Source organism: Notothenia rossii (genome assembly GCF_949606895.1).
Source record: "Notothenia rossii genome assembly, chromosome: 5".
In the NCBI taxonomy this organism is placed as follows: Eukaryota; Metazoa; Chordata; class Actinopteri; order Perciformes; family Nototheniidae; genus Notothenia; species Notothenia rossii.
Window position 1 is genome coordinate 13687166 of NC_136903.1, and position 26615 is coordinate 13713780.

The following is a 26615-nucleotide window of genomic DNA, read 5'->3' on the forward strand; positions in this document are numbered from 1 at the left end:
CAGAGACCTCAGCAGGATCTGACACATGACAATCAACCTGCTGAGGGTCTACATTGTCCATGTGTGTGTGATTGGACTGTAACAAATTCAATTGGCTATATTTTTTATTCCGTAGTTTTTTACGTTGCACTTTGAGGCTGGTAGTATGATGCCAATTAGAGGAAGACATGGATGTCATGGGAGCTTATCAATTCCACACCAAATAACACAGTCGGCACACAACCCTCTTATTTACCATCTAGGTTCACCCTGGTGAAGCTCTACAGGCTAAACGCTGCAACTCACCAACTCATTTAAGCTGAGCTGTAGCCGAATCCATATTGTGCTACATTGTGTAAACAAGCAGAGATAAGTAGTTGCTCTGGGCATGTGGGTTCTGTGGGTGTGGATGCAACGGATCATGACTGTTTTGGCATGTAAACCCCACACAGATGGATGAACATCCTGCCCTGGGCTGGGTAAACCAAACAGATTTGGTCAGACATGACATCTCTTAAACAGAGCACACAACCGTACTCTCTAAAACCACCAACAGAGCAAGATACGGTACAGGACAAGGAGAGACGGGGGTCTTAGTGGGGACCAAGTAACGGCCCGTCCACACACAGGCATGAAAAAATCTTGAAAAATCTTGATGCTGGGCGTGTCTGAAGCTTGGCGATTTTTTGCGAGCAACAACCAATCACATGAATCTCCCGCCCCCGACATACAAAGCAATAGCAATGTTAAAACGAAGTAAACTGGATATAAACTCTCCAAACAGGCGAAAACCTACCAGTTTCCCCCACTGTCTCTGCCACCTCCCTCCATGCCTGGCTCCTCCGGTTTGTATCCCGGTAAATACTTCTGGTCGTAAAGAACCGGGTGATTTGCTACCGTAATTTCTCGTTTGGAATATGAGGAAATGAACTGCGGTCTGGCTCTCCCAGCTTGTTTGATTGGCTAGCGCTTGTACTGGCGGGATTTGCATAAACGGGATTTGATTGGCTGATGCCAGCTTCGAAAGCATCGGGAGCATCAAAAGTTGAACATTGCTCAACTTTTGATGCTTACGATGCTTGCAAAGCCATGCTCCGCTCCCCACAATGCAGTTCGGCAAAGATTAAAAATCTTCTACGTCACCCCATTCAAGTGAATGGGCGAAGCTTTGAAAGATTTTTTTCATGCCTGTGTGTGGACGGGCCGTAAGACAGATGATACGGATGATAATGTGCCCTTCATCTACGAATAGAAGGAGGGGAGGTCTATGCCCTTAATTATATGGGTCAGTGGACCAGGAGCCGGTGGTGCCACATGGCAGGGATCAACAAGTCAAACAAATGCACGGACATCTAGTTTATTTCAGGGGAGTCAATTAAAGATGAGGGCCTGCTCAATAAAGTGAAACCCACCAAAATGCAAATAAAGCACACACAGAATTGTATTCAGTGATGGCTTTTTGAGCACTTTATCCGACAAGAGAAAAAGATGACTATAGAGTAATCTCAGTAAAAAATGTACGCACGTGCGTTTTCGATCATAAAAACCAAGGATAATCACTGTTCCAGTACAGTGTGCCAATGACAAAGAGATCAGAGCACACCTGCTCGCCATCACCATGATGTAATGAACAGCAAGGTTCAAATACACATTACCAGGAACATATAGACACAAGCAGCCACACCTTTATACAAAAGAAAAGGCTCTCCTGGAACCTTCACTGTAGGTCCTTCAGCACAGTGCTCCACACACTCATTGATTCAATTACAGGTCAGAGGTCACAAGACAGTCCCATCGTACCACAATATACAATAGGACCTCCCCCACTTCTCCCCATCCTCCCAGCATTTCCCTCATTCATGTATCCTCCACTCTTCACACCCTTCTGCTCAGCTGTCATCTCTCACTTCGTCTCCTCTAAATGGCTATTGACTGTGCTCACAGAGCTTTCCTTCTTTGTTCGTCTCCATCACAAATGTTTCTGCCAATCACTTGCTTATGTTCTTTGTATATTCACTTCCCTGCTCCAATATACAATCCTATATCTAAGAGAAAAAGCCAAGTATTGTGTCGTGAACAAAATGTAAATCCTCTTTCCATTCATTTGCCCTCCTCTTCTGGTATTCCATACTGTTCCGAGTGTTGCTGCAGTTTCTCGTCTAATATATTTTCTCTGTGCTTGCCCTTTTCTCAATCATTGCCCTCTCTCCTACGCTCATGCACAGTTACTCACTCAGTCTCTCTCCTACTCTCTCCTTTATTCTTTCCTTATACCCTCTACCCTTCACAAGTCTCTAGATTTTGCCCTGAGGGAAGCTCTCCCTTTCAACTCGCTGGACCTGGAGAAAAGTAAAATCTCTTCCTCTCCCTCTGTGTGAGTCTGTTTCTGGTAACTAGCCAGGATGGTTGATCCTGCGTGTGGCAGTCACTGTGTTACTATGTCACTGTGTCAACATGTGTTTGGCTTTGTGATACAGGAAACAGCAACATTACACCTCTTTACTGGAGTATTTGGTGGTCCTTCACTGGTGTTCTTTTATAGCATTATAGTTTACATCAAATCTGCTCAGCTATATATTTGAATATACACAAATGTTAAAACATAACCATAAAACGATACAAAAGTCAAAATACTCATTGCAAAATCCAAATGAAAAGTAAAGATACAGCAGAAACGGGGAGAAGGAAAGCCATGGCTGACAAAGGAAAGATACCTATAAATTCCCCCATACAGACAACCACACACCTCACACAGACAAGGCCATGCCTCATAAATCTATCACTCCAACAAGTACCCCCACACCCTCACATCTCTCCCCCACTATGCATTTGCTACTTGTCCCTGCACGAATAAGCCAGATTTACTACCTCTCTGCTCACCGATAGAGGTTAGGTTGATATACAGTGAGTAGTGAAAGAGAGGACAGGAAAAGAGGAAGAGATGAGAACTGAGATTTTACCACTGCATGCCCTCCACACCTCTGCTGATGAGTTTTCCTCTGCTAGCATCAGTCTAGTGAGAGCGCAGAAACTCATCACCTCTCTGGGCAACAGCAAAGGTAATTATGACTAATGAAGTGCAGACTTTTACAGCCAAACATGGGCCTAACTGCATTTGGTGCTCATAATGGCATAAAGAGAGACACACTCTGCTGCGCTGCATAAACATTACCCAGACGCAGAATCAAGGTCACCTCAGCAGATTAGCACAGCCTGTAAATGAGTTCAATTAAACAAGTTGCTAATGACTGTCAGCTAATGACCGAGTCCTAGACAGGCAGCTTACACAAAGCAAAGCTTCTATAGAACCTACTCTGTTCAGCCCATCCACGGATGTTTTGTGTTGTTAAAAATAAAATGAAAATGTCTATCAGCTCCGGGACTTATTATTTATTTTAAAAAATTATCGGAAATATTTACACGACATGCTTTGTGGTGCTCAACTGATCCTTTGGGATTAATGAAGAGAGATTTTGTCAAAGAAAATAATACTCCGCTGAAAGAAAATTAATCATTGAAGTGTTAAAACACACAATGGAGTAATTTCCTTCTACACAATGAAAAAGAGGACACATTTTGATCTGCTAAAAATCTAGTTGCAATAATTAAACATGAGTAATGAGCTCTTTCATAATTAACCTGCTCCCTGAGCTACACTTTTCTCTATTAGAGAGAAGATCAAGAGAGCACCAGAGACGGAGAGATAAGGGCGGGATATGAAATGTTCACACAACAGTGAGTGAGATCAAACCCATTTGCTTGGACCAGGGTGGAAACTTTCTGTGCAATTAAATAGCAATTCCAATCATGAATTGGGAGAGGGAATCTCATCATGAGAAGGGGCTGATGGATTATGTTTATGAGCCTGAACGCTGCTGTCACAATGCCAGGCTAGGCGCACTCACCCCCACCAGCCCTCTGCTCACCATCATTTATGCCAAGCTACTTAACAAGCCATTATTCCATTTCGTTACATCTGACGTCACAGTAGGTCGTTTGACCCGGAGCAGCACATGGGCAGTCAGGTCAGCGAGAGCCCAGCCGCAATTAAAGAATCACCATCAACTTCTGCCGCTGAGGCAAAACATAAACAGATTATAGAAGCACTCAAGTGGAGAGAGTATTTTGTTTTAGGGGAGATAAGAAAGTGAAATAATGTGGTCACATATTAATCAGCAAGGCCCTTCACAACCAGAAACAAAATCCCACATACACGAGGGAAACAACCACATAATGAGTGGCTAAAGGTCAAACAGAAACGTAGCACAGAGGGCGGCAAGTTGTGGCTTTACTGCAATCTGGCCCACTGCCGCGGTGATTTAAATCTTATATTTCCTTATCTTTTATTTTCCACCGTTGAGATTAAAATGTTCTACTGTAGATATTACAAAAAAACGAACAACTATAACTATAAAAATCACAGTTAAAGTCTCAATAAACTGGCTTTAAGTCTAAAATAGACTGTGCACAGATGGAAACTTGCAGTGGACTTATGCACGAAGAACATTAAACAAATGGTTTTATGAACCCAGCTCTATCATTTCCAAACAAATTGTAAAAGCATTAGTAGATATGTAATGATTCATGACATACAGGCCTGTTTCTCGACTACACACTAGTGTTTCACCCCCCGATGAACAGCACTAAAAAACACACTGACTGATGTCCTAGAAAATCATTATGTGTTTGGCATCTCTTTCTCCTAGGCAGTGCATTGTGGTAGCAGACAAACCTATCCACACAGTTTCATGGATGTAGTGGTGCCAGGTTTCAATAATATACCCCCTTCAGGGAGATACAAGTAGTCCAGTGGCTCGGTGAGGAGGCTTTCTATGTGGAGTTTTGGGTCTCAGCCAACGCAATACCCCTACTCAGGGTCTAACTCTATAAACAGCTGGCCTCCTTGCCTCAATAGACAAACCACCATGGTCTCAGAGGGGAAATGTTTTGTGGGAATATGAATGAAAACCACAGTTGACTGACTTATTTCATCTGTACAAGACACGAAAATAAGTAAGTTGTTAGAAACAGAAGGAAATATATAAACCAGCATAGGTAGAGTTGAACTTTCAATGACTGAAGCAGAAATGGTATTTGGAGGAACAGGAAGAGTCACCCTGTGCTCTTGTCCTCTATGCTTCCTTCCTTGGTTGCTTATTGAGGCCAAGGCAGGGTTGCTGTACACTGGCTCAGCGGCGAGCCTCTCTGAAGAGGCAGTAAAACTAACCACCAGTGGGAGGTTAGGCTACTCCAGTGTCACTCTGACAACCCACAGTGATGCCGACACACTTCCTCTGCCAAGTTCTGCGGCTGGATTCTGACAAGGACAAAAATGTTTCCAAACTCGTCCATTGGGGTCCGAGTCTCACGCCATGGATGAACAAGCTGAATAAATCATACAAGTATGACTGAGAGTGCAGAGCCAGAAAGCCTGAAGGAACAACAGAGTGGATTCTGAGCTTCTTTCATATTAGCAGACTGCCGGCCGCATGGCTGGGGGAGCTGAGCCCTTCGAAGCGCAGGCTGTTGTGAGAGAAACACTGAATTATGCATCTGAGAAGGGAGGGGAGATTGGCTGCTGGCTCCAATACCACCCCCTCCTCCTTTACCTCCTTTCCCATTCACTGACAGATAGATGAGAGCATCTAGATGAAGTTTCACAGGAGGTCAGTGCTGCAGACTGAGGATTGATAGACACTGTGGGGCGTGTCCCTCTTTCTCTGGTTTTCTGCACCATTTCACAGAATTGGGGGAAATGCCACTCTCCGCCCTCTCATCCGAAAGGGGGGCGGGTGGGGAATGTCCTGTCGCCTCTGGCTAAGACTTATGCTCAATGACACATTGATGACACATTTGGGCCTCTGAAATCGGCAGAGGGTGGTTATCAGGCCTGGTGCATCGATTCTCAGGGATGAGAACCATCTCCTGCCAAACCTACAACGAGCAATGGGGTCAGAAGGTCAGAATTTTAACTACCTACCCTCTCACCAAAAAAATCAATTCCTTATTAGAGCTTCATCGCCATCAGCGAGGGAATGGAACAGCGTTAAAATGAAGACAGAAGACATTCACCTTCGTCATATAGGATTATAGACCACTCTGGTTTCCCTCCTGTTGTTATAGAGGAATTTCAGTGGTTCAGTCCCACTTTCATTAGCGGGGCCTACTGTTCCTCCTCCTCATTTGAACCTTTTTGCTCCTTGTCTCTTGACAGTTCATTGCCAGGCTGTTGGATCTATTTCTGTCCATTGCCGCAAGCTATACAATGCGCATACTGTGCATGTACAGATGAAACCTACATATGAAACACCTGCTTTTAACGCACACTGTAAAATATTAGTTTTTTTTTTCTCTACAGCAATTTAACATGTAGTTTTCATGGCAAAGGAGAACTAACCAGCTTCTAAAATCATGTGAATTATTGAGAGGAGTAAAGTAACCTGCCGGTGTAGCTCAACAGTGATTGTTGTGTCTGGATTGATCATTGTTGGTCCACCAAGATGCCTTGTAAAATAAATCACATTCCTGATGTCCTTCAATACGGCTGCTGTTTGTGAGAGACGCACCTCTGGCTAAATGGGGTTCACGGAGACATTGTTATAGATGAAGGCAGGTCCCTTAATGGTTCCTCCTGACTGTCATAACCAAGGAAGGCCTGTGGCAAAAACATCCCGCTGTCAATTTTACTCCGGATACCGGGGCAGTGGGCCCCTCCCTGTCCCTGTCCTCCAGACCACCTTTCTCCCGCAGACGAATGGCTGTCAGTCCGCCACAATCTGACCAAGGCTACTAGAGACAGCAAACACGCAGTTAAAGCAACCAAAGTTAACAATACCCTTGACTTTCACTACGGACAAAATGATTGTACACAGATACAAAAACATTTTGAAAAGTAGTAGTACGTTTATGATGTAGATGGGTTTACACATTCATCAAGATAATTCCCTTAAAGCCCTCCCGCTGCATTAAATATAACTATGGAAATGGAGACTGATCACACATTAATTCATCCCTATATTGATCCATCAATTCATTCATTCGTATGCGTATATGGCATCAAACTCCCATGAGATTATGCAAGGTCGTAAAGGAGGGGCATCGTGCTACTATACATTACATCAATTTACCAGATTATTTATGAGCTACTACAAGCTGTGGCCAATCTGCAGACACAAACAACTAAATGAGTGCATAAATATATATGACACGCTGCAGGCTTATGGCAGGAATATACGACCCCCTCAGGCTATAGGTCCATTTCTGCTTCTTCCCCCACCTTGAGCCCTGACATGCTTATATGTATGGAACAGAGATGGAGGGGGGAGGTAGTGAACCTTTTTTTAAGAGAGTTAGATTTATGATCTGGATAACAAGATGAGGGCCGATCAGCTTGTCGCATCCACAGAGTTACGGTATATTTCTCAGAAAGCCACTTTAGCTGTTAAATCCATTCCCTCAATTCTACTATCCTTGCTTCATGTAGCCGGACTTTTGTCTGACAAACAACGTCAGCTCATGGATAACATGCAGTCATGACGATAATTATGTTCTATAATGTTCAGTATCTTGCTAGGGCATAAATTCCTTCTGTAGCTCATGGTACAAAAAAATTAATAAAAATTAATGTGAGCATACACTTACTATACATAAATACATTACATTTCCCTTTTTTTCCAACATGTGGCAGGCATACACGCTTTGACTCTCCACCAGCTTTTGCCCATTTGCTGTCGCAGTACGTGTATTAATGGATGTTTGAGCCGTGATAAATCCAATCATATGCCAGGATATATGGACAGACTTCATCAGTGGCAGTGAGTCTTCCTTGAGAAAGGTTGTTACCATTTCACAACACTGACCTTGACCCGGCTGCTGTTTGAAGAGCTGTGGAGCACGCTCTGTGGCTCAGGTGGGGGTGGGTTTGGGGTTGGACAACTGGAGAGGGTTCTAACAGGTTTTCCTGATGCATAACAAACTCCCACGAGGCAAGAGACTATAAAGTACCTTCCACCTTTGGGATTCAAATAATTCCATCATTCCAGGAATTACTGAATATGATTATCTCCTTGTGCTTGAGATGAAACCTTCTGAGTAAACATCTGGATCAGCCTCACTCGCGCATTCTGTTTTTGAGCTCCTTTTTCCATTTTTCTGGTTTTACCAAATGTATGAAAAGATGTGTTTTTTTCTGCAGTTGTGGTTGCAGATGTGTTCAAAGTTAACCTCACCTTGTCAATCTCGTTTTGTTCCCCAGCCATGCACCTTTCCACGTCAGATGCCACGGGACTTTTCTCCCCTTTTTTTCTCCTTGTCTTGCATCATCTTGTGACTTGGGGTGTTGTGTCCTGCTAAAAGTTTACCTATTCGTATTGTTGAGACATGACTGATACTACATTTTTCATGTGGGTTATTAAAAATTCAAAAGATCCGTTCCCCTTATTCATTCTGAGACTCAAGGAAAAAAAACAAGTCTCAATAATGGATGAGAGAAAGGTTTGCTAAGAAAAGAGAGCCGGTGTGGTGCGATTGAGCTGAGGGGGGAGAGAGAGGGAGTGAGAAGGGGGATGGAGGGTATGTACGAATGGACACAGATTGAGGAGAATAGGAGTTGCTGACCTGTGGTTTTAACAGACATGGAGGGGAAGAAGGGGTGCAGTGATCTGACCTGGTGTGGCGAAACATCTGTCCTCCATGTGCAGCCTTTGTCCACAGGTGTACACAGCTGGCTGCTCCTGGTGCTCTCATTCAGTCACGCACAGCAAACGCAGCTTGTTCTGTCTCACAATGCTAAACATTGAATACACACATATGTCCAAACAAACACACACAGAAACACACAAAGCTCTCATCAATTCAGTGCCACATGGCATATATTTGTTACTATGAAAGAACATTCATTGCTCAAGAGGCTGTTTGTCAGTGAAAAATGTCAAACTAGCTGAAATCTCCTTTAACATTTAACATTCCTGAAGGCACAACACAGATATTATGAGAGCCTCAAAGGACAGAGGTAACAAGTTGAGGATGGGGACACTAGACCAAACGATGTAGAGGACTGACTAACAACCCAGTTAAGTTATTTTGCAGCATGTTATGTGTGTAGAAGGAACAATTATAACAGGCGATTCTATTCCACATGTACTCAAATATTATTGGTTTCAACAAAAAACATTTAGCTATCTTCAATTCCATTCACTATTTCTGCACGTCCGCATCAAGGGACGGCATTTGATCTGCCTGTGTGCAAAATATTTCCCTAGAGATGATCACGGTTTCATCACCAGCAATAAAATATCTCCCAAGCATTGACAGAGAAAATAAAAATGACGCACAAAAGGGAAAATAACACAGAGAGAAGACTCATGCATTAAACTGTCACCAAATAGAGCTCATTATAAGGCTTTATGAACTCTACATTTTAGGACAGTTTTAGGCATATATTAAATGTACATCTATGGAGATAGGCATTATTTTACAATGTGTCTCTTGTATTCCACTAACAAATCAGAGCCGCTGGGGTGACAAGGCCTCTCTCCTGATGCCATCTAGTGGTACAACATAAGACATACACCCTGCACTTGGTTACTTAGAAATTCATTTTGGGAATTGCAAGTTCCATAACCTGAAAAAAGCTTCATTTAAAGAATATTGTATAGATAGAGTAGGTGGAAACCGAAGAAATGGTCAATTCTGGATCCAATATTCACTCATAGAGGACAAAATCTGTCACATCAGCTTCATGATGCTGATTTTCTTTGCCACTAGTAAGCTCTCAGCCTGTCATAAATTACATCAAAGTCCTCAGGGAAGGTTCATTAAAAACCAGGTCAGTGTGGTCATATTCTTATGTTTGCCCTAAACAAAGACATGTCCTTGTCTACTATTATCCTTTCAAATGCATGCCTCAAATTCAAATCTGCAAAAATAAAATCCCACTCACACTTGTACAAAGTGCACACTCTCAGGCGTGCAAACACACACTCGGATGTTACAAAGCTCATTAGTATGGTGCAGGGCGTTATCAGTCTAATGAGAGCAGTATAAACATTTCGATCAGATGGAGACAGTAGAGCGTCAGAGCTGGGAGAGCAGAGACAGAGCAGACTTCTCATCCTGCCAAAAGAATCCCAGAAGACTGTAGAAGATTGCAGACCCATCAACATATTGTACACTGCTAAATGTCATGATATGAACATAGTAAGTAAGTCTATTCAAGGACAAGGCTGGCAACATTCTAGATTTGAACGAATCCCATGGAAACTCCTAAATCAAAAATAGGTCTGTTTCTCATGACCTTTTGACCTCCCTACCCTGTCTGTGGCATAACCCTACACCCATTTGTTCTAAGGTAAGGTCTTTAAAAATGTGTCAAAAGCACACCAGTTTTTTTTTAAGGCTAAAAAGTTAAATATAGCTGAAATAGCTAAAACAGTTGTTAGCCGTGTAATTTACTAAACTATGAGTTAATTGTGTATTTTGTTCGGGACTGTTTCCTGCTGCGTTGGTGGGCATTTACTAAGGCTAAAATAAACTACAGTGCCTATGTCCATCGTAATGAGGGGCCATGTCAGTCCTGTGAGGTGATGCTGTGTTTTTGCCCAAAAGGGAGCTCTAATGCACAGAAGAAAAAAAACTCCTCAGTATAAAATCAAAACTTGTTGGTTTTGATCTTTACATGGGAATTCTTGCAAATATGAAAAATATAAAATATCAGTAGATTCATTATGTAATATCTTGTTGAGCAATATGAGAATATCAGCTTCCCAACAAATGCCAAAACTGTTGCGGAAATTATTTTCTGAAAGACATGCTAACTATACAAGCCAGCTTTGAAACATTGCTAGATAATCCTACTAAACCGAGAAAACAGAAAGATGTTGAGAAACCCTTGCAGACACAAACACCCATACACATTCCCACTAATCAACAAATTCCACCTCCAGCCAACAGGAGACAAAACACACACAACCCCTCTCATTGTGTTGATTTTGCTCCCTCTCCAGCTTTCATTTGGGTGTTTTATCTTTTGTTTACTGGTGGGTTTTATTCTCACTGGCTCTGGGAAGCAAAGCGTTGGCAGAAGCTCCATTTGATCTGTGGTCGTGGATGAAAAGCGCCAGTGGGGGAAAACAAGGGCATTTTGCAAATAAAAAAACACTGCCATGTAATTACAATGAAAATACATAAATATGAGTCCTCCTGACAGCGAGGGAAAGTGCCAGTGTCAGCATTGTGATGGTAAACAGTCTGCGAGGGAGTGTTTGTGTGACTCGGTGGGGGTCACCTCTATAACAAAGTTTCAACTGCGAAATTAAAGTCCGGAAAACTTCCTGACAATCCAACCAGCCCTTTCAGAAGTTGGGGCTGTGAGTCTGCACACAGCAGGCTGGGGCTGGTTTAGTATCAACAAAACCACAAGACAATTTTCCTTTTGAGGGAGAAAAAACCAAAACAAAGCACAGACGACAAGGATATGCCAAAGAATATCAATGAACAGATTTACTCGAGCAGAAAGCGTAGAGAATAGAGCCGAGCCAGAACAGGCTCACAGCTGATTTGATTACTATTCAAATAAATAAAAGACAAGATACACTACAGAGAAACACAGGAGGGAAGGAAAACCACACAAGTACAGCCTGCCTGGCACGTAACAATCATCAACACTATGTTTGCAAGATTCCGTCATTTGTTTGCTTTAGAAGTAATAAATGAATCATATTTCATTGTAAATCCGGACTGACGTATTGGACCAAAATGTTTGTTTCTATAAGTTAATAATTAACTTTTTATGAATAAACTAAATCAAGAAATCACTTTGGGGTCTCGGACCTTATTACAGGCCTTTTTCACCATGCTGTGGATGAGATTGCACTGGTAGTATTATTGGAATGGAAGCATTTGTATTAATGCAACAATATGTGCAGCACAAAAAAAAACTAAATATTTCTTCTTTTTACTCATCTGTTGGAGGTACTTCTGGTTAAATGTTACAGGTTGTTTTTGGCATTTTCAGAGTTAAATTATAGTATACTTGCAATTTGTTGAACATTTGTGTGTGGTAAATGTACTTGCCAATTCAAAAGATTGAATTTACTGTCCAGATAGAAAGAGATTCCTGACTTCACTTCCACTAATCAACAGATGGTCAAACCCACATAGTTCTTGCACCATCACAGAAAAACAAATTAAGCATTTTATTTTATGGCTTTCGTGTGGTGGACCAAAATGTGATTACATGGCAGGAAGACATCAAAACAAGTTTATTCTCAACATGAAGAAGATAAGATACACGTTTGTTGCCCACACACTGAAATAAGAAACAAGAGTGGAGAAACTTCTCACTTAAACAATCATTTCTGATCAAATACATTCTGGGAAAAAGAAAGAACAGCAGAGGAGGGGAGATGCTTATAGAGAGTGGTGCCATTTAGGGCTGACAAAAACTGTGTGCATTCCCAAATCACTACTCAACAACTAGTAACAACCGTTCTGTGCACACATAAAGACAACAAGCACACACACAAACATAGTGTGCCCGGAAAACAACAACCTTCCAACGACCCACGCTTATCTCAACACACCCAGGCTTTCTCTCTTTGGCATTCACTTACTCTCTCTCTAACAGACATACGCTGACACACACACACACACACACACACACACACACACACACACACACACTGCACACACAACACACACAAGCCTATCTTTCATCCCAAAATTCATGGAGGCAAATCTCTCTCATCCTTTACCAACCATTCTTTCTTTTCAACTCTCGAAGGCACCATCCCCTCCTCTGTCCAAGCATTGCCTATAAAATCTCCCCATTTCTCTGAAAACATTGAACAATTTACTGTCACAGCACACTCCGTATCCTTTATTTTCTCTGGCCTCATTTCAGACAAGTGGCTTTTTTTTGGCCCTGAAAATAACCTAGCTCAACTGAAGAATGCTCATCCTTGTGGCAATAGAGTTCTCCTTAGCTATACCCTGGTAAGAGTAACTAAGTATGCATCTTGCAGCACAGGTTTGCAGGTTATTGTGGTCAATATTGTACAATTATGTAATATAGTGACTTAGTAAACAACTTCAATTAGTTACACCATCTTTATCCGCTTGGGGTCACTTGTGATCATCACACAATACAACAGGAAAGCTTCCCAAATACTTTATTTTTTCTGTTCCGATATCATTCCACACAGCACCAGGCTTAGTGAGAGTTGTAGTCCAGAGGGCACAGAGCACAAGAGGCATGGCCTTTATAACTGGGCCTCCACTCTCACAGGGATCAGACAATAGATTACAAGAGATTAGTGACATCATCTTTAGAGGATTTTGACCTCTTTTGGTATCAGCAAGCAACAGCTAAAAACACAACATAATAAGACACATTTGTACATTTTTGGAAAACTATATTTACAGCGGCAATGAATATTATTGGACGCCTTTGGTGCAGTACTACATTGCACGGAGGGAGGAAATGACGAGTCAACCTTAAATCCTTGACTGCAGTTTAATGTTAGGCAATACTGATCCCTAGTGGTCAGAGGAAGTATTACAATCATTGTTAATCAAGCAAGCAGCAAACCCTGAGCTTTGGTTGTGTTTACAAGAAAAGCTGGTTGAAAAAGTTTGCTAGAAATGTGTCAAATAAATCCGTAGGTCTGAAAGGAAGTTTAGACCAATGTCACACAACAAGATACCTTCTGAAATGTGTTTTCTTATCAGACAATGAGATAGCACAATCTCTAGGTAAATGAGGGAATTATTATTTCTACAAAAATACGAAATACATTATTTGTTAATCCCTATTAGCATTAATTATATATCTTACAAACATCAACAACTTCATGCAGGAACAAATTAAATATAAATAACATAATAGATAATGATTGTGTCAAATTAAATTACATTTTTGTTTACAAGAAACTAGAAATATAATGTTTGAAAAGGACTCTAAAAGAGAAAAAAGTAACATTTCTCAATTCATTTTTGCTGCAACTGATTAGCAATATACAGTATGGGGATGCATGCATTCATTGGAAAAAATAATAGTCACACTTGTTTTTGTGGTTTTGTATTGTAATGTTAGAATATTATTGTAGCAAACATATTAACCACACTACTCAAATTAACTTATCCTTTAAAACATCATTAATAAACTATACTAACTGTAAATATTTTAAAATATATATTTTTTAAATAACACATGTATTTTCTTTGTTCTACTTTTCTATATAGCTGTGTACCACTGTTGTTAAAGGGTTTGTATGTAAACAATGATGTTTTGTTCATATTACTGAATAAAGATTACACCAAAATACTCGATACAGGGTTTCCGTTCTCTCGGCCATAACAGCAGGGGTATAATCTGTATAAAGAAGTGTTTAGCCCTATTTTCATTATTTACAAATGTCTTCACCAGCTGCATCTAAATTGTTGGTAAAGGTAAGTGACTCTTTTGCTTTTTCAGATTTGTTAAGTGTGTTTCAAACTGTTTGGTAATTAAACAGCGCCACCTAACGCCGCAGTGTCCTCGGTGCTATAATTTAGCTAGCTAACATTTATCTACCTCTAAGGCTGACTGTATAAGAAGCTAACATTATGTTATATGACAATCATGTTTCTCGCCACTGAAGTGTTATTTGAATTATTTGAAGTATTAAAGTAACGTGTTATGGCAGGAAAGTTCAATCTGGTATATTCATTTTAATGTCACCTTATATATTCGTGGGTGTTAAATTTGAAAGTACATTTTTACTCTTTAAATAATAGAGAGGCTTTTCATATATTCCTGAAACAATGTCCCACTACTTAGTAATAATAAATTAAAGCAATAGTCTTTTCTTCCACTTTTCATGTGTACTCAAAAGGGTGGTTTTATGACCTTTAACATCTGCTTTGCAGTTCCCAGCAAGGGAGGGGCCCTGAGTCTCTAGCTTCCTCTGCTAATTGCTAAAACCCGTATTTATTAGCCCAAAGGGAGATGTGCCTCAGATACAAGACAGTTGAAGCCTTGTAGAATTAATGATTTATCTCCTACACATCCTGCAGGCCTTGAGACTTGGGTCACCCAGCAGTAAACAAGATAAACGTCCTTTTGAGCTTATCAATTAAATGTATTCATTCCTAGTAAGCTGACTTTGGGGTGAAGGGAAGTTCAGGGAAGCCATTAAGCCACAAGAACAATTAACTTATGTTGGGTGATTCGGTGACTGTCATGGGACGATGGCGTTTGGATATTTACAAATATGGCTTTCATAAAGAAAAACAGGTGGCTGTTGTGTGATAAGATACATGATACGATGTTTGTGTGTGTTGAAGATGTTTAGGGGGAATGAGTATGTGTCCTGTCAAAGAGTCCTCTGTCATGACTCCAAATCATTGATTGGGGGATCTGCCTGAGGGCAGAGGGACAGAAAACACACACACACACACACACACGCGCACAGAAGCAACATGGAATCAACAACTGCGGACTTACTACTTGGGGTCCCGCCCAGAAGTGAAACCGACCAATGGAATACTGCCAACTCACTGTCTAGCTCGCTCAGAAGTGAACTCTGTGTATAAATGTTGTGATCATTTTGAAGATCGGCGCTCTTGTTTCTGACTGGCCGTTCCTGAGACGTGTCTCACACGGTGGTAGAACCTGAGCCCGGAGTACTCTGCAGAGTGCTTCGTGATTCGGTGATGTATTTGTATGTTTGCACCATTAAAGCAGATTATTGTTTAACCCTTATCCTGGCTGCTTTGAATTTTTCTTTTTTTTGAGAACCCGCTCATATAGGAACGGCGCGGAGCAGAGATTCTACCCCAACACCACTAAATTATGTTTATTCAAAGTTAAAAACTTTAGAAATACTGCTGTTAAACTATATGCTTATTCAGATGAATGTTGTGTTAAATGTAGTTAAGTGAGATGGTTTAACTGTCAGCGCCAGCTAACATGTAGTAACCTAGGTTCTAGTTTAGTAAACTAACAATAATCTGCCTTTGACTCGTATAGAAGATACATCAATGATGACAATCATAACATGTGTATCACTAAAGCCACTTAATTATATAGTTGTCGACATTAGACTGACAATATATACGGGCCATTCTACCGAATTGATGCAAAGTCAGGTTGGAACAGTTTTGAAATGTTGTATGTTTTTTTCCCAAAACTTTGTCCATATATGTTTTGTACCATATCTAAATTACACATATCTAGTAAAAGAAACGTACATTTTTATATCGTATTTTCAGACTGTATTGGAATGTTCTTCCTCTACCAAAAATGGTCACTACCGAAACATAGTACATACACTGTAATCAAAAAGTATTATATTAACCTGTTAAGATTGTTTTACCTTCCCTTATCTAAATAGTATTTTAACAAATATGTATTGAGGGTTTTCACAATTAAATAAATGCAATTTAATTTGTAATCAAATTTCAAAGTTGAATTACAATAATAAAAAACAATATACAATTCATAAAAATCTCAATGCAATTTTTCTTTGTAAAATCCATAATACTGATCATATTGATTCCAGAGTTGATGATTGTTGAAATTGAACATACATTAAACCAATCAGTATCATATCATTTTATTTGATAAGTCAATATACTTATTTTTTTACAAAACATCCAGTGTTTCGGTAGTAACCACAGTATTTTGTTGTCAAGGTTGTTTCTTATTCCCTCAACCTTATTGCTTAATCTTTACTCATAACATGCCTTATGTTGAAGTGTGAATTTTTGAAGCTACTGACCCAGAATCAGCACTTTAGTAACAGGCTGAAATAGAGGGGGATGAGGCTAGAATGGGTGATCTGTTTGGTATTTTGAGCAAAACACTTCAGATATGTTTTTTATATATCTGAGACCTATAATATATGCCTACAAATAGTATAATAAGAGACCTTTAAAGTAACACACTGATTTTCAGACTTTAAAACACATTTATTTCAAAACTATGGGAATTACCTGCTTACCATTCCATTTTGTCACTACCGAAACGTAACCATATGTTTCGGGAGTGACTGTTTCGGTAGTGACGATTCTAGCTCAAATTGAGCATAACAAAAGAATGCTAGCAAGAACATGGCTAGCATACACGTTTTTGAAGAGGTTTACACACATAAAAACCTAATACTTTGCATAAAACTCAGAAAAAGTTTACTTAATTGAAGATAATATGTGTTCGGTAGTGACAATTCTTAAGGTTACACGCCGATTTTCCGATTTTGGAACAGATTTATATCAAAAGTATGGGATATAGCTACTTGCCATTCAGCCACGAGGGACGCTATGTCACTGACTTGTCAAAAGTGCAGGGGTGTGGCTAAAAACCAGGCTCAGCCATTGGACTAAAACCCCTTGTGTTTCGGTAGTGACATGAAAACTGGGAACATGATTTTTTGAGTATAGTTTTTTTATTAAAAAATTAAACCCACGATAAATCGAACTATTCCAAATTCTGTTTGAATGTAATTATAAAGATCTTCCAAATACGCCATTCAACTAAATAAAATAAATAGTTTTAAGTGTTATTTACAGAACATGAAATTTAGATATCAGGGTTGGGGACAGCCACTTCCCAATAGAAAGTGCCCTATATAAATTATGTTTTTGTATACATTAAGCGTATCACTATATAATTGAATGCCTTATGTTTGAATAGACCATAACATAGTCTTAGTAAATATCTATGTCTGAATACTTAATTGTTTTTTTAAATCGTTTTTTTTGTTGTGGGACCGCACTTTGCATCAATTCGGTATAGAATGCCCCATATATATATATATATATAAACTTTATTTATTTACATTTTAACCAGAAATGCATTTCTAAAGTGATATTTTTTGTAACTGTTTTGGCTATCAAACAGCGCCACCTAACGTCTTACTAACCTAGGGGCTATCGTTTAGTTAGCTAACATGTATCCATGTTAATGTCGTTTGATTCAGAGAAGCTACATGTAACGTTAAAGTTTATAATAAACCTAAAATGTGTATTGACAAACACCAACAAATTAAGTATCTTCGTCACTAGAGTGACAAAATGTATGTCTTATGTTGTTGAGTGACTTTCTCCCAAGCTAAAAATCCTGCTTTGCAAGAAAGAAGAAAAATCGATCAACGAAGACAAAGTCAGTCCTCCAGTTGAAGCTGAACAAACTGACCATGCAGATCGGCAAAGCAGGTACTGATTATATTAAATCATATAATTGTTTAGCCTTCCATTACAGTTTGTAACCTTAATAACTTAAATACATGATTATCTGTGCACATAAAACTTAGACACACATGCACACATGTATCTCTCTCCTTTAGTCTAATAATACAAATCACAACTGTCAAAAAACTACCATACATCATGAGTTCTATGAGTGGTGAAACGATGACCTCCCAGTCCTCCCACTCTCATACAGCGGTGGTCCTCTTCCCTTTTGAAGATCAATGTAGACACTCCATTGATAACTCATCGTCATCTCATGAGAAAAACTGGGTTTTAGTCTCAGTTTGGGCTCTGCATGAAAACACTTTTCACTGCTCATGAATTTTAATGTAAGCATATATACAAATTAAGAGGAAACCCCACCCTACATTTAAGAAATAGATAAAAAATGCTGAAAGAAGGGGCTCAAAACAACAGAGAACAGCTGTGTTCTAGCTGTTTTCAAAGACTATCAGAGTTACATCTTCATCATTATTTTTGCCCTTAAGTGTGTCGAAGCTGTGTCTGTTCATCATTACTCAGATATCATCGACAGCACTGTGCTGGAGAAGAGGCAGGTTGTCGCGGTAACTGGAGATGGAACAAATGATGGCCCTGCCCTCCAGAAAGCAGATGTTGGCTTTGCCAAGGTAACTATTGGTGCCGATGTCATCAGACTGATTCTTATTGCAAACTTTGTAGCATTATTACTGTAACAAATTACGATTGATTTGTGAAACGGAAAATATAAAATGATTGATTCTGCATAATTTATGTTTTTCTACTATCAACCGTTTTAGACTATTCCTGTAAGAAAACAAATATTGATGAAGTGGAGCAGGAATGTTTACTTGCAGGAACTTGCAGAAGTTTATGTCTTCTGCAAGGAACATGCAGTTCTGGCTCACATTCTTTGTTGTCTGCGGCATCGTGGTCTTCACCGGGGCCTGTATCAACCAGGTGACAGCCTCCTGACCCCTCTGCTGCATACACGATGGGTGGATAGAATAACTTTAAATATTCACCCACACACTCACCCAGTTGCTAAAGAAGGCTGCTGAACTACCATAAGGTCCTGGACTGGCCACTGGGAACAATTTCATGGTTCAGTCTCTTTTTCCTCAAAGATGGTAATAAATAAGATGGTGTATAAATTAAGAACATTTTAATTGGGAATCTCTTTTTCTTCTTTTAAACATGATAGATAACATTAAATGCATGGCATTCTAAATAGATTACTAGTACTCGTCAAACACAAAATTAAGAAACATTCATGGTCCAAAGATGTGGGTCTCTGTGTTCTTAACTTTATCAAACTGAGTGTTTTATATTGAATTTCATGGACATCTGTGATGCCCCTGTGGGTGCATCAGTAGAGAGGGTGTGGCTGTTCTGTCTGTGCTGCATTGGCACCTTGATTACAGTAACTCAGGGCACCTGGGTCTGGTGTCCTGCCCAGCTATTTAGAGCCTCTCTGTTCCTCTCTGTGCTCTCTGCTTTCTCCTGCAGGCACCCGGCTCTGATGAATATATCCAGTGTCTATTTTTGACGTGTTTGTGCAATTAAACACCTTTTTCTACCCGTTAATGTGTTGTGTCTCCCTTTTGTTGTGGCCTTCTGAGCCAGGTCGCAACATGTAGACTGACTGACAGAAGGTGTCTGTCTGTCTGTCTGTCTGTCTGTCTGTCTGTCTGTCTGTCTGTCTGTCTGTGTCTGCATTCCCAGGTCTATCCTCTGACAGTTGTGCAGTCGGTTTGGGTGTACCACATGTACGTTTCCGTCTCAAAGCCTCTGGCCACCGACGGACATGCTGCTGCTCAGGAAACCCTACGGCCCGACAAGCCGCTCATTTCCCCCACCATGACTAAGAACATTTTTGGACATGTCATCTACCAGTTGACCGTAATCTTCACCCTGATCTAACACGGTCAGTGAATGCAACACAGCTTAGTGGTCTTAAACAGACTCACTTAAAACCTCCTTATAAGAACACTTTGAAAATTAGGCTGATTACAATTGACTTACTCATACAGATAGTGTTGCTGATGTGTCTAACTGTTGTGTATTATTACCCCGTCTCTCAGGTGCTGTCCTGCATCCCAACCTGCTGCTGCCCGTACAGTATGTTCTAAAGCATGCAACTCGTGCACAAAAGTGACCACACTGAGATTGGGCAGAAGAGGAGCCAGGGGCCTGTGGAAGAACCAAACATGCTGCCTGGCCTGGTCCCATACAATTAAGTGGTGCAGCCCTCATTGTATTTGTATTATTAGTTTTTAGTTATTATTATAAATTCCTGTCTTATTATATATAAGATAGATTTGTTCACCTCTGACAAAGAGGTTATCTTGTAGGTGTCACGATTCTTGTGTTGTGTCACGTTTTTAGTTTTGTGTGTCTGGTAGTGGGTGTTTTTCTGTTGTCCTTGTCATGTTTTCCTCCCTGTGTATTGTCTGGTCTTTCTCCCTGTGTTTTCCTGTCTGTCGTTAGTTTCCCTGGTGTGTCTAATTTCCTGATTGTTTTCACCTGTCATCCCTTCTGTGTCTCCTGTGCTCATCAGCGTCGTTCCCGCCTCTGATTGTTCCCAGCTGTGTCTTATTGTCATGTGTTTAAATTCTCCTGTCTCCCAGTGTTCCTTGTCAGTTCCTTTTTGTCTATTGCCACGGTCAGGTCTATGCTCTTTTGTATTCTTGATAAGTTTGATCCTCACTACGTGAGCGTTTTTCCTTTCGTTCTCATTTTTGTCATCTCAGCTAGAGATTTGATAGCGACCATTTTTTGTTGTTCATTTTTGCCATATCTTGGAAAAAGTGCACCAGTACCGGCCCACACAGCCATGCTTCCATGCTCCATTACCTGGCTTACACAGCCAGGGTCCAGGCTGCTGCTCCTCGCCCCAACAGCCATGGTTCCGGCTCCAGTGCCGGCCCCAGCAGCCATGGTTCCAGCTCCAGAACCGGCCCCAGCAGCCATGGTTCCGTGCTCCAGTGCCGGCCCACACAGCCATGATACCATGCTCCAGTACCATCCCACACAGCCATGGTTCCGTGTTCCGGTTCCTTGCCCAGCAGCCATGGTTCCGGCTCCAGTGCCGGCCCCAGCAGCCATGGTCCCTGCTCCAGAACCGGACCTTACAGCCATGTTTCCGGCTCCAAAACCGGCCCACCCAACCATGATCCAGGCTTCAGTTCCGGTTCCCACAGCCATGGTTCCGGCTCCAGAACCGGCCCATACAGCCGTGGTTCTGGCTCCACTTCCAGCCATGGTTCCGGCTCAAGTACCGGGCCCAGCAGCCATGGTCCCGACCCCGGCTCCTCGTCGCCTGTTGGCTCTCCGGTCGACGCCAGCTCCCCGTGTCCTGGCTGCGTACCGGCCGACTCCAGCACCTCGTCTCCTGTTGGCTCTCCGAGTCCCCGCTCAAGTTCCCTCTTGAGTCTCCTCTCGAGTTCCCTCTCGAGTCTCCTCTCGAGTTCCCTCTCAAGCCACCTCTCGAGTTCCCTCTCAAGCCACCTCTCAGTTTCCCCGCTCAAGTTCCCTCTCGAGTCCCCTCTCAAGTCACCTCTCGAGTTCCCTTTCAAGTCGTCTCTCGAGTGCCCTCTCAAGTCACCTCTCAAGTCTCCTCTCGAGTTCCCTCTCGAGGCTCCTCTCGAGCTCCCTCTCAAGTCCCTACCCAATTTCCTGGTCCGTTGGAGGTTCCGCTGGGGGTCCTGCCAACCCTATGTCCTGTGCCGTTGGAGGCCTCGACGACTACTGTTCTGCCGGGGGTCCTGCCAACCCTATGTCCTGTGCCGTTGGAGGCCCCGCCGACTACTCTTCTGCCGGGGGTCCTGCCAACCCTATGCCCTGTACCGTTGGAGGCCCCGCCGACTACTCTTCTGCCGGGGGTCCTGCCAACCCTATGCCCTGTGCCGTTGGAGGCCCCGCCTACTACTCTTCTGCCGGGGGTCCTGCAAACCCTATGCCCTGTGCCGTTGGAGGCCCCGCCGACTACTCTTCTGCCGGGGGTCCTGCCAATCCTATTTCCTGAGCCGTTGGAGATCCCACCGACTGCTCTTCTGCCGGGGGTCCTGCCAACCCTATGTCCTGTTCCGTCCAGGGTCTCGTCTGCGCCTGGCCCGCCGGGGGGTTCCGCCGGCTTCCTGCCCGTCCTTGTGCCCCCGGGCCGTCCGCCTGAGGGCTCCACCATAAACTCTGCCTTGCTCCCGGACCGTCCGCCCGAGAACTCCATCATGGACTCTGCCTTGCCCCTGGGTCGTCCGCCCGAGACACCTATCATGGACTGTGCTTTGCTTCTGGGTTGTCGTTTCGGACCCGTCCTCCAGACCCCCTCCACCCACCCTTTTGGATTTTTTTTTTTGGACGTCTAGAATCCGTCCCTTGGGGGGGGGGGTTCTGTCACGATTCTTGTGTTGTGTCACGTTTTTAGTTTTGTGTGTCTGGTAGTGGGTGTTTTTCTGTTCTCTTTGTCATGTTTTCCTCCCTGTGTATTGTCTGGTCTTTCTCCCCGTGTTTTCCTGTCTGTCGTTAGTTTCCCTGGTGTGTCTAATTTCCTTATTGTTTTCACCTGTCATCCCTTCTGTGTCTCCTGTGCTCATCAGCGTCATTCCCGCCCCTGATTGTTCCCACCTGTGTCTTATTGTCATGTGTTTAAATTCCCCTGTCTCCCAGTGTTCCTTGTCAGTTCGTTTTTGTCTATTGCCATGGTCAGTGCTTTGCTCTTGTCTCTTGCCACAGTCAGGTCTATGCACTTTTGTGTTCTTGATAAGTTTGATCCTCACTACGTGAGCGTTTTTCCTTTTGTATCTAATTTATTTGTCATCTCAGCTAGAGATTTGATATGCGACCATTTTTTGTTGTTCATTTTTGCCATATCTTACCAATACTTTACCTCTGTCTCCCGGGTCGTGCAATTTGGTCCTACTTCCTAAGTGTCTGAGTTCCTAGGTTTGTTGCAGCGTGTTTATTTCATTTCATTTTTATTTGTCCCGCTCATGGTACGCAAAACCAAATGTACAATAATTGCCACAAAACATGACTCTACCATTAAGCGAAAAGGAGCAAGGAGAAGAATAAAATCTTATGTAACCTGCCCCTTTCTAAAAAAAAAACTAAATAAATACAAATAGATGGTCTGCCCTTCATAATAACAGTAGTAGTAGTAGTATCTTAGGATACTAAGAGAAACACACACAAATAAATACTTATTTCCCACTTGACGGTTAACGGAAAGAAACAAAGCAACACCAAAACATCACATGTATAAGGAAAATAATATGTATATGGATGCTTAAAATTTAATTTCCTTCTGGTCTTCCTTGTCTGATCCAAAAACAAACAACTGTTGTAAATATGCTGGTAACATTCTGCTTTTTGTCCTGTGCATTAATGATAATGTCTCCAGCTCAGCTATGTCTTTGAGTTTCAAGAGTCCTGACTTAAAAAACAGTCTGTTGGTGTTTTCTCTTGAGTCAGCTTTATGAATTATTCGTACTGCCCTTTTCTGTAATATTGACAATGGCTTTATGTTGCTCATATACGTGTTGCCCCACACTTCTATACAATAAATGAAAAATGGCAAAATAAGTGAACAGTACAACATCCTCAATGCCTTGTAATCTAGCAAATACTTTGCCTTGTTTAGAACAGAAATATTCCTAGACACTTTCGTTTTAACATGTGCTATGTGTGATTTCCATGTCAGGTTTTCATCCAGCGTCACACCTAAGAATCGAAATTCAGAAACCCTTTCAATAAAAACTCCATCAATGGACAGTGAAATGTTTTCATCTTTTTTTCTATTAGCAAAAACCATAAACTTCGTTTTATTCAAATTTAGAGTTAACTTATTTTCATCAAACCATCTTTTAAGTTTGACCATTTCATGTCCAATACACTTTGCTAAAATGTTTAAATCATCTCCTGAACAAAATACATTTGTGTCGTCTGCAAACAACACAAATTGCAATAATGTTGACGTTTCACATATGTCATTGATGTACAAAATAAAAAGTTTAGGCCCTAAATCCAAAGCCCTGCGGGACACCACATTCTATGTTCATACACTCCGATGTACTACCAGCAAATTCTGCATATTGTTGTCTGTTATCTAAATAGCTTTTTAACCAATTTAGAACTACTCCTCTCACTCCGTATCTATGTAATTTCGAAATTAATAGGTAATGGTCTATAGTGTCAAATGCCTTTTTTAAGTCAATAAATACACCTATTGTGTATTTCTTTCTTTCTATAGCTGTTGTAATTTCTTCTGTTATTTTCATTAAAGCTAAAGCTGTAGATCGATTTTTCCTAAATCCATACTGACTCTCACTCAATAACTCATTTTTTTCAATAAAATTATCAAATTTTTGGACAAAATATTTCTCAAGGACCTTTGAAAATTGTGAAAGCAAGGACACTGGTCTGTAGTTGGTAAATTGGCTTTTGTCCCCTGTTTTAAAAAGTGGGATAACTTTAGCTATTTTCATGTTATCTGGAAAAATACCTGTCTGAAATAAAAGATTAAAGATGTAGCTTAGCGGTTTAATTATGCAGTCAATAGTCGTTTTCACTATTTTCATGTCGATCCCATCACTATCTGTCGAAGTCTTATTTTTGCATTTGTCTACAATGGATCTAATTTCAATTTCGTTTATCTCTCCCAGAAACATTGACTGCAACACTTTACTTCCCCCAATTCCGCCATCCTCTTTTTGCCCATCGTGCTGTTTTGGAATAGTCTTTGCAAGATTAGGTCCGACATTTTCAAAAAAATAGTTAAATTCATGTACCACTTCATTCATGTTTTTTACAACCTTATTTTTGTCATCAATGAAGTGACTGGGCAGGCCAGTGGATACAGATTTATTTCCAATAACATTATTTAAGATTTTCCATGTGCCCTTGATATCATTTTTCTTTTCTTTTAACATATTATTATAATATTCTCTTTTTGCTTGTCTCATTATAACTGTCAACTTATTTTTATATGCCTTGTATTGCTTTTCAATTGCCTTTGTCCTACATTTTATGAAGTCTTAAAGGTTATTTTTCTTCTTGCAAGCATTTTGTAAGCCTTTGGTTATCCAAGGCTTTTGATGATAAGTACCTTTATGTGTACGGAGTACAGTGGGACAATGTTTGTCATACAGTGATATGTAGATTTTTAGGAAGGACTCATATGCAGCATTTACATCTTCTACATAAACCCCTCTCCACTCTTCCTTTAAGAGGTCACTCCTAAATTTGTCTTTTGCTTCAGCAGTCCTTACCCTGACATACCTACTGTGAGTCTCTTCCTTCTTTTTCTTTAGTTGCCAATCATATGCTACAAATACAGGTAAATGGTCGCTTATGTCATTTATTATTAGCCCACTCTTAGCACTGTTTTCCATGACATTTGTAAAGATATTGTCGATCAATGTTGCACAAGTTGATGTTATTCTACTGGGCTTAGTGATTAGGGGATAAAGCCCCCTGCTGTACAATGTATCCAGGAAATCAGAAGTTGTTTTGTGTTTAGATACATTTAGAAGGTCGATGTTAAAATCCCCACAAATAATACATGTTTTATTTTCATTTAGGCCATCCATTAATACTCCTAAACTATCTTTAAAAAGCTCTACATTTGATCCTGGTGCTCTATATGCCAAGTCACAACAACATTTCTCTTCCTTTCCATTTCAATTTCTATAGTTATGCATTCCATTATGTCATCAGTCACAAATGCACACAACCAGTGTGCATTTTAGGACGCTGTCCACATAAAGAGCCACTCCCCCTCCTCTCTTATTGGTTCTGTTGATATGGTGTAGCACGTAACCCTCAATTTGGAAATCAGTGACTTCGTCTTTATTTAACCAAGTCTCCGATATGGCAATTACTTTGAATTTACTTTTAAATGTAAGTAGGTATTCAGTGATCTTATAAAAGTTTACATACAGACTCCTGCAGTTGAAATGTATTAAAGAAAGTGTATTTTCAAGTCCAACATTGTCATTAAATTGATCATCGTTATAATATTTACACGAGTCACTTATATGATTAAACACATGATTCTCTGAATCGACATCATAACCCAAATTGTACATGTTATACTCTGTGTTGTCAAATCTGGAAAAGATTCTGAGTGGCTCAGTCATTTATGTTGTTATTGTTTTCCATGTACGTCTGCAAGGAGTTAACTCCCTCTCCACACATACCTGTTCATTCCTTTGCTCTTTCATGCCGATCAAGCGAGTCAATTAATGTCTTTACGTCCGACATCAGCTCACATCCTGGGGTTCTCCGGTTCCTGGAGCGGTGTGTCTGCCATCCTGAAGCCTGAAGAGTAGACTCCAAGTCCGGTTCTCCTGCTGGACTCTCCATGTTGACACTATACTCCAGTAGACCCTGTGCCGCATCTTGTGGGTTGTTAAACACCCTGACTTTTC